General features: G+C 38.8%; 1 long non-coding RNA gene across 1 annotated transcript; it reads left to right on the forward strand.

Moving 5' to 3' along the window:
* The first annotated feature begins 449 nt into the window (after positions 1-449).
* Positions 450-6,935, forward strand: LOC116104920. Its single transcript, XR_004123982.1, has 4 exons — positions 450-673; positions 6,355-6,437; positions 6,536-6,665; positions 6,820-6,935. It is a non-coding gene; the product is annotated as an uncharacterized LOC116104920 (long non-coding RNA).
* The last annotated feature ends 3,229 nt before the right edge of the window (positions 6,936-10,164 follow it).

Here is a 10,164-nt window from a genome sequence, read left to right on the forward strand (position 1 = left end):
GGGTTATTATATAAAACCTTAGGGGTTGAAAAAGTAAATATTTTTATTTAATTTTTTACTTTGTAGAAATATTGTTGAGTGGATGCAAAGCATAGCCTAATGTACGGACAAAATTTATTTGCTATTAAATCATTAATATTAATGCCCCTAAAATCCGGCCACTTAATTTTGAATAAAATCTTACACGGGAGAACGACTTTTTCCCACCCAAGGTTTGGTGAAACCACCCTTTCCCACCCATGAAGTTTCAAAACGACACTTTCCCACCCACCATTATGTTCCGTTAGACAAATCCGTTCTGAAGAAGGGTAAGATGGTCTATTTACATGAATCCCCAAAAATCAAAATTTAAAAATTGAAACTTCCCCTGAATGATTGCCACGTGTCCCACTAAAGTACGTAGGAACAAAGAAGGGAGAAGCCTTTTCAACTTGTTCTCTATAGTCTGTAACCCTCCCTGTTCTCAATAACTGAAGCACTGCCGACTTAGGGTTGCCGACTAACGAAAAGTCATTTTCCTTTTCTCCTTGTTCTCAGCGACTAGCGACTTAGGGTTGGCGAGTGGCGGCTTACGGTTGGTGACTGGTAAGAGAAGGGATCGTGTGGAAAAAAATCTAGGGTTTCTTTGAAATTGTAGAACTACAGTGAGGATTATCACTACCTGCGGATTTAGGTATATTTTACTCTAAATCACATTACTTTGTGTTTTCATTGTGTTGTTTATTTCTGTCCCACTGTGTTTTTATTATCTCCTTGTTTGTTGATCGTTGCTTCTTATTTGGAATTCTTACTGTTGTTTCCGCATTCTAAGTGTTCGATTAATTACCGCACTGGATATATTGTAGTTTTCCCACCATATGGTTAATCATGCTTTCCACAAACAAAGCCATAGCTGACTCTACTAAATCTATAGCCTCCTCTTCTTCTCACCAATACCAATCATCATCATCAGCCGAAAAAATCGCCAACAATTATGACCTTCTAATTGAAATATTTGTTTGCCTCCCTATCAAATCCTTGGTCAAAATTAAAGTTGTGTCCAAACACTTGATTTCCTTGATCTCCAACCCCAACTTCTCCCACCGCCTAAACTTTTTTCCTAGATCTATCTTTGTCCTCATTTTGCTTTTAAAAGATAGTCTAAAAAATTTGTGTCAAAAATTTAACACTGTAGGTTGAACATGTGATATAAGAACAAAATGTTTTAGTTGCAACTAAATTCATTGGGCTATGTTGAAATGTAAAATAGGAAATAGAATTATTCTCTTTGTAATATAGGAAATAGAATTATTCTCATTGTAATATAGGAAATAGAATTATAATAGGAATAGGAAATAGAATTATAATAGGAATGTAACAATTTACTTCCTAGATTAGTTTTTTGTTTTTGCTATAAATTCATTGTACATCTCATTATGAAATACAAGAAAAATATTTCTCCACATGGTATCAGAGCTTGGTATCTGAAATTTCTAAAAAAAAAAAAAAAAATTTTTCTCTCTTCTCGGATTTTTTTTTTTCGGCGACTGTTCTCCAACAACGATCAAAATTTGGTCCAATCACACCGGACTGATCGTCTTCTCCTCTTCCTAACCCAAGTGGTTCGTCGTCGGCCGTCGCTGCACGCCCCCACGAGCCATCGTTTTTCTAGCAGCCCCTCCTCCGTTCAGTTTTTCCGGCAAGCGTAAGTTTTTGTGTTTCTGTCAGTTTCAAGACTTCATGGATTCTTCAAAACAGCCTCTCTCTTCTCATCCAAGTGGTTTTTCTTTGTATCTCTCCCTCCCATCACCACTGAGCGATTAATTGGGACTGCTAATTTTCATCATGGGCTGCCTCTGTCGAATTATGGTGTATAGGTCAAGGTCTGGAGGATCACTTGACCACCAAAGCTGCCGATAGTACGTCAGATAAGTCTTCCTGACTAAAATTGATGCTATGCGTGTAGTAGTTATGGCAAACTATTGATCCCCCCCTTCACCCTATTTATAAATCTTACGCTCTGTGTTGATATTTGGAGTCAGGCTAAACTTCTCTATACAATGACATTCAACGTTATATTCTGTTGTGTCCAACCTAGTTCATCTCAAACAACAGGATATGAATATGTCGGACTTCCTGGTAAGATGGCTTCCCTTAAGACAGAATTCAATCTGCTGTTACCAGCTGGTAAATCTGCGGCAGAAGATTTGGCTCAACGGGACAAGTTCTTTATGGTCCTGACACTTGCAGCTCTCGGTCCAGATCTTACACCTGTTCGAGATCAAATTCTTTCTGGATCCACTGTCCTTCCCTGACGAAGTGTTTGCCAGATTACTTCGGTTTCCTCCCCTACTACTGTGCATTCCCCAGGTGACTCTTCAGTCCTTTTTTCTCAGTCCCACATTTTTCGAGAACAGGGCGATCGAAGTGCCAGGAAATCGACCCAAGTGTAGTTACTGTCATCGGTGGGGGCATACCAGAGAGAAATGTTTAAGTTACATGGTCGACCTACCCGAGCTGCTAATATTGCTCAGGCTGATCACTCTGATCTTCATTCTGAGTCCTCTACAGTGCTAGCTCAGCCCTCCTTAATCTCACAGGTACTGATTATGATGAATACTTACAGTATCAGGCCAGTAAGCAGTCTTCTTCATCCATTGCCTCCGTCGCTCAACGGGTATTCAGTTGCTTGCCTTTCTCAGTCTTCCGCTTTAGGACCTTGTCCTAGATTCAGGTGCCTCGGATCATATTTCTGGTAACCGTCATTTACTTACTCAGATTACAAATACTGTATCTTTACCTCCTTTACTTTAGCCAATGGGTCTAAAGCCGATGTTCAAGCTATTGGATGTGCAAAACCCCTCCCCTCTTAGCATTAGACTCTGTGCTTTATATTCCCAAATGTCAATTTAATCTCGTGTCTGTTAGTAAACTTACCCGCTCCTTAAATTGCTCTATTCGTTTTGATATTGACTCTTGTGTTATACAGGATCGCGACACGGGACGGATGATTGGCACAGGACGTGAGTCACAGGGTCTCTATCATCTCCATATCCCATCTACAGTATGCATTGTCTCTGAGTCTCCAGATCTCCTTCATAATCGTTTGGGCCATCCTAGTCTTTCCAAACTTCGGAAAATGATCCCAGGTCTATCTAAATTATCGTCCTTGAGTTGTGAGTTGTGTCAGCTTGGAAAGCATACTCGTAGTTCTTTTCCAAAGCATGTCAATAAACGGGCTGCGTCCCCCTTTGAGTTAGTGCATTCAGATGTGTGGGGTCCTTGTCGTGTTAACTCTACTTTGGGATTTAAATATTTTGTTACATTTATTGATGACTATTCCCGTTGCACTTGGTTATTTCTTATGCGCTCTTGTTCTATTATTTTCCATATTTTCATCATTTGTGCTGAAATTAAGACTCAACATAATACTACCATTCGTATATACGAAGTGATAATGCTCGTGAATATTTCTCTGATTCCTTTACTAAATTCATGACATCTCAAGGAATTCTTCATCAGTCTTCTTGTGTTTATAGTCCCCAACAGAATGGCATTGCTGAGCGTAAAAATAGACATCTCATTGAACTGCTCGCACTCTTCTTTTACATAGCCACGTCCCTTTCCGTTTGGGCTGACCGCGTTCTAACCGCCTGTTACTTAATAAATCGCATGCCTTCTCTGTCTTACAAGACTAGGTTCCACACTCCATATTATTCCCTGATACTCCATTATTTTCTCTTCCCCCGCGTGTCTTTGGGAGCACATGTTTGTTCACATTTTCCCTCCTGGTCAGGATAAACTGTCAGCCAAGACTACGAAATGTATTTTCTTAGGGTATTCACGTCTTCAGAAGGGCTACAAGTGTTATTCTCCCGCCACACATCGCTACTTCATCTCTGCTGATGTACGTTCTTTGAGTCTTCTCATTTTTTCCTCATCCTCCAGTGGACTCTGATCCAGTAGTAGATGTTTCTACCTATTCCATACGTTGCTTTCCCACCTTCGTCTATTTTGATACCTCAGTCTCCTACTTACACTCTTCCTATCGACATAGTCTTGTTCCTTTTCATGTATCCTGATGTTCCCGCTGCCGTTCCTGAGATCCCTGTAACTCAGGTCCTGTGCCCGATTCCTCAATGCCACGGTCCTGTCTCCAACTGATCAGTTCCCATTGCTATTCGTAAAGGTATGCGATCTACACGCAACCCTCATCCCATCTACAATTTTTTGAGTTATCATCGTTTATTCCTTCATATTATGCCTTGTCTCCACCCTTTCTTCTGTTTCTGTTCCTTGCAATGTTCATGAGGCACTTTCTACCCCGGGTGGCGTTAGGCAATGGTTGAAGAAATGTCTGCTTGCATCATATCATACTTGGGAGTTAGTTTCCTTATCTCCGGGCCATTCGACTGTTGGTTGTCGATGGATTTACCTATAAAGGTTGGTCCAGATGGTAAGGTTGATCAGCTGAAAGCCCGTTTGGTGGCCAAGGGATACACTCAGATCTATGGGACTATTTTTTGACACTTTTTCTCTCTGTTGCTAAGATGTCTTCCGTCCGGTTGTTCTTTTCTATGGCGCCATTCGAAACTAGCCTATGCATCAATTGACATTAAGAATGCTTTTCTTCATGGTGAACTTCAGGCAGATATTTATATGGAGCAACCTCCTGGTTTTGTTGCTCAGGGGAGTCTGGTTTGGTATGTAAACTTCGTCGTTCTCTATATGGTCTAAAATAGTCTCCTCGTGCTTGGTTTGGACGTTTAGCACAGTTATCCAAGAGTGTGTATGATTCGATGTGAGTCTGATCACTTGTGTTTCTATAGACATACATCATTAGGGCAGTGTATCTATCTGGTTGTCTATGTCGATGATATGTTATTACAGAAGTGATCAAGATGGCATTGGACAGTTGAAGCAACACTTGTTCAAACACTTTCAGACGAAAGACTTAGGGCTACTCAGATACTTTCTGGCATAGAAGTCGCTTAGTCTAAATCTGGTATTGTATTCTCAGAGGAAGTATGTATTGATATTCTAGAGGAAACAGGGATGTCAGATTGCAGACCAATAGACTCTCATATGGATCCTAATTTAAAACTTTTACCTGGACAGGGGGAGCCTCTTACTGATCCTGGAAGGTATCGAAGACTTGTTGGAAAACTTAACTATCTTACATCACACACCGGATATTTCCTTTTCTGTTAGTGTTGTGAGTCAGTTCCTTTAAACTCCGTGTGATAGTCATTGGATGCAGTTGTCCGGATTTTAAGGTATATCAAGGGAGCACCAGGTAGAGGCTTACTGTATGAAAATAAGGGTCATTCGCATATTGTCGGATATTCATGCTGATTGGGCAGGTTCTCCATCTGATAGACGTTCTACCTCAGGATTTTGTGTTCTTGTTGGAGGGAACGTAGTTTCATGGAAAAGTAAGAAACACGTTGTTGCAAGATCAAGTGCTAAGCAGAGTATCGTGCAATGGCCTTAGCCACTGTGAGCTGGTTTGGTTAAGACAACTAATTCAAGAGTTGAGATTTGTCGAAGTATCACAAATGAAGTTACTCTGTGATAATCAGGCTGCCCTTCATATTGCTTCAAATCCAGTGTTTCATGAGAGACTAAACACATAGAAATTGATTGTCACTTTGTTCGAGAGAAAGTTCTATCAGGGTGTATTGCAACTAGTTATGTCAGTTCCAACACCAGTTAGCAGACATCCTCACTAAGTCTCTCAAAGGTTCTCGTGTTGACTTTATTTGTAACAAGCTTGGTGCATATGACTTATATGCTCCAGCTTGGGGGAGTGTTGAAATGATAATAGGAAATAGAATTATCTCTTGTAATAAAGGAATAGAATTATTCTCATTGTAATATGGGAAATAAAATTATAATAGGAATGTAACATTTACTTCCTAGATTAGTTTTTTGTTTTTGCTATAAATTTATTGTACATCTCATTATGAAATACAAGAAAAATATTTCTCCACAGGCTATTTTCTGAGTTACTAGCGGCCAGACTTACCATCATTGCAAATGGAAAGCTAGTGTGATATATGCCTTCCCAAGGTCCTCAGAAAATTCTAGAATTAGTGGCAATGAGGAATATTTTTGAGAAAAAAAATATGAGAAAGATTTTGTATCTGCAGCCTAATTCTGGAGTAAATCCCATGGTAATCAAAGATTTATAACTTCCCAATTTGTAGATATCTCATTTTTTTAGATATACATTCATACTATTATAGAGCTTCTCATCAAACATGTTATCAAGAATGGAGATGGTACATGCGGGAACATTTTGCATATTATGCTATGTTTGGCGTGTCATCGTATCTTTTCATATGACTTAATAGTGCTTGGTTTTGCTTACAGTTAACCGAGAAACTATGTCAGAACCCTGGAGAAGTGAAGTTAAAAGTGATGAAACAAATAGGAAAAGAATGTCAGATTGACTGGTACACTTGAAACCTTGGTTTGGAAAATTATGTCTCCTTTTTTTTTTCCTAAAGCACCTATAAATATTTTGGCCTTAATATTTGATTTTGGATTGCAGATACACTATGATAGGATAGACGAGTGCAAAGTGATGTTTATAGCTTTGGTCTTATCCTGCTGGAACTCTTAACTGGGCGGAAGCTTGTTGATCATACTCTGTGGTGTGAGCAGCAGAGCCTTGTGAATGGGTAGGAATTTCATCTTTGTTCTTTTCTACCACTAACTTGTTTTGGAACGTACATATTTTTTCTATTTTGTTATTCTCTATGCTGATAGATAACAAATTCACATATGTGTAAGCTTCATTCAAGCTGATTTTTATGCAATTCTGGATTGTTTTAGGCAACTCCAAAACTCAGTGAAGATAAGGTGAAGCAATTCTTTGACGCAGAGTTAAATGGAGAATAGCCTCCTAAGGCAATTGCAAAAGTACTGAAGATTGTAACTTTGACTGAAAATAATACATCAAATTCGAGCTTTCTTGGTGGAAGAGCAAAGGATTGTGAAGAAGGTTTTGAAGATCTAGAAAGCAAAGGAAAGTCAAGCTTCAAGGGAGCTAGAAAGCGGGAGGGTGAAAGCTAAATTTTTTGGATTTTAAGAAATGAATGAGAAACTGGAAAAGCTTCTTTCTTTGTATTGAATTCCCTATTTTTATTGGGTTTGAATTGACAAAATTATTTATACATATGCACTGTAATTTTACAATTTGGATTCTTATTTAAGAATATAGTAATGTTGATACTTAGTTTTATTTGGATTTAAATTGACAATTTAAATATGAATGTGATGCAACAACTACAAGGATAAATTGGTAATTTTAAAGGTTTCAAATTTTTAAAAATCTAATTGTAACTTCATTTATTTGAAACATTATTTTTAATAAATAATAAAATAATGGAGGGATAAATTGGTTATTTATATTTTCATATACAGTTAAGGGCATATTAATAATTTTGTATTTAAGAGTGGGTATATTGGTAATTGATTTTGTTAACATGACATATAATTAAAAAAATTATTAAATCAAACAATAAAGGGTATTTTCGTCTTTGCAATCAACAGTAACAGATTTTGTTAACTGAACATAATGGTGGGTGGAAAAGTGTTGTTTTGAAACTTCACGGGTGTGAAAATGTCGTTTTGCCAAACCTTGGGTGGGAAAAAGTCGTTCTTGGTAAAGCGCGCTGAATATGATTCCACTCATCATTGCTCCAAATTCCATCTAAAAAAACAATGTACCTCTTTTGCTGTAAGTACGAATGCAGCTTCTGGTTTGCATCTGTTCCTTGAACTGGTATCTCCATTGCTGCACAAATCTTATCTGATATGCAAGTTGCACAATTATGCAGTTTAGGAGTCTCCGGAGAGATGATTGTGAATGATAAACAAAGGACTTTAATTTATCTACATATTCAAAATTAGCACATTGGTCATTTAAAATTAAAAATGACTGATTATTGATAATATTCGAAGTAGACACTTGTCATTTAGTTTTCAATGTCCATCTTTAAGCATATTAATAAAAACAAGTGTCTTAAAGGCAATGTTCCATGGAAACAGGGCAAAATAGGGCACCTAATTTTGGTTGGCAAAGTTGTGCTCCCGATGGAATTCTCAATTTACTTCCCACTGGAGAAAGAAAAGAGTTTAACATATGTTGACAGATGTAAATGAAAGATGTGGATGGGATAAATTTGTGAGGCCTTTGTTAAAAGGGAAGGGAATAGAGGAAAACAGGGGACCCTGTTTTTTATTGGCAAAGCTTTCTCCCAAAGGTGTATACTTTATTGGAAATGTTTCAATTGCACCATAAAGAGTGGATGTTTGAAGTTTCAGAACGTGTAGTTGGCATTAACCCCATCCTGCATTACTAATATAACATCTTATTTTGTTAGGTTGGATTCATTGGCTTTGAATATTTGAAGATTTTCTGAATTCCCTCTTTTGAAACAAACAACAATTAAAGGCAGTGCCTTTGTTTTGTTTATTTTTCTGATATATTTTTATCTAACAGATGAAAAGATCAAACTTTCAGAATTACCAGAGTCCTGACAAAGATTTAGCTCATCCTCCATATACAAGCTAGACTTAATGAGACCACATTTTCACTCACTTGAAGAGGGTCTTTTGTTCTTGTTATCTTCATTTATTTGCTTTCAGCTTTTCTTCAGTGATAAGCCACAATGTTCAGCTAGAGGTTTCAAACCAAATCCCAAATATTTGGGAGGAGGAGGTTGACGGAGGAGACGCAAACGGGACGTGAGGACGTAGTGGTGTGCATGCATGCATGGACTAGGTCTTAGCAGTTGGAGAAATTTAAGCTTGATGTTGTCTTTTTGTTGCATTTTATTTCAGTAGTACGTGGAGTCCATTTCGATTATTCCATTTGTAAAGTGTCGGTTACTAGTAGTGGCCTTAGGACGTTCCTCTGTTTTCGGATTACTCTGTGTTTCAGTTTCATGCATATGGTATGCTATATAAGTAGTCGTGGATTATCAATGAAGGGAAGAAAAAATTATTCCAGTTAACTGTGGTAGATCCTCACTCGAAGAGGATATTTTCGTGAGTGTTTTACGGGACCTATCATTGGTATCAGAGCCAAGTTTCTTATGGGAACCAACAAGGAGCGGATTGAGCACTTGGTGTTTGGGCTCAGTTCAGTTCAAGAGGGACTACAGTGAATGGAGTTTGGTATGAACGACAAACTCCACCATTTGGAGGAAGCTCTCAATTGACTTTCGAACATACTACTCGCTAATCTGGAGTCCTCAAATCATGGCGATCACCACCGAGAAAACCAAGATGGAGGTCGATAGATAGTCTCGTCCAAATTAGCCAAGCTAGAATTTCCACGCTTCTCTGGAGACAATCCAACAGAGTGGTTCAATCAGGTGGAACAATTCTTTGAATACCAGGGCACGACAGCCAACCAAAGGTTTCCCATGGCTGCTTACCACCTTGAAGGGGAGGCCAACCAATGGCGGTAGTGGCTTCGCAGGACATTACAGGAAGAAGGACACGTGGTTTCTTGGGAAAAATTTGAAGAGGAATTATGGGCTCGCTTTGGACCGTCAAGATGTGAAGACTTTGATTAAGCTCTCTCAAGGATCAGACAACTGGGAATGTTGAAAGACTATCAACATGAATTTGAGAAGCTCAGCAAAAAGGTGCATGGATGGATGCAAAGGGCATTGGTGGGGACATTCATGGGAGGTTGGAAGGCTGAGATTTCTGATGGGATACAAATGTTTAAACCGCAATCCCTCAAGGAGGCCATTAATTTAGCACGAATGCGAGACGAGTAGCTTACATGGCAGCAACGGTTCACGTGAACTCCACCCACAAGAACTCCTTTAGCTCTTCCATAAACCACGCGTGTAGCTCCTGCTACCCCTGCTGTTCCAATCAGATGCTTAACTTGGGAAGAAATGCAAAAGAGAAGGGCTCAAGGTCTCTGTTTCAACTACAATGAATGCTTCACAGCTAGGCATAGATGTCAAAGACCACAATTATTACTCTTTGAGGGGCATGCATGTAACGTGGTATGCAAAGAAATTATTGACCAGCAGATGTCGAAAGAACACCAAGGTGGAGATACATGGGAAGTACATGAACTTGAAATGGAACCCGAAATCACGTTGCATGCATTAACAGGATGGACTAGTCTAAAAACCATGCGCATAGCAG

The sequence above is a fragment of the Pistacia vera genome, unplaced genomic scaffold (genome assembly GCF_008641045.1).
Source record: "Pistacia vera cultivar Batoury unplaced genomic scaffold, PisVer_v2 Contig489, whole genome shotgun sequence".
NCBI classification, from domain to species: Eukaryota; Viridiplantae; Streptophyta; class Magnoliopsida; order Sapindales; family Anacardiaceae; genus Pistacia; species Pistacia vera.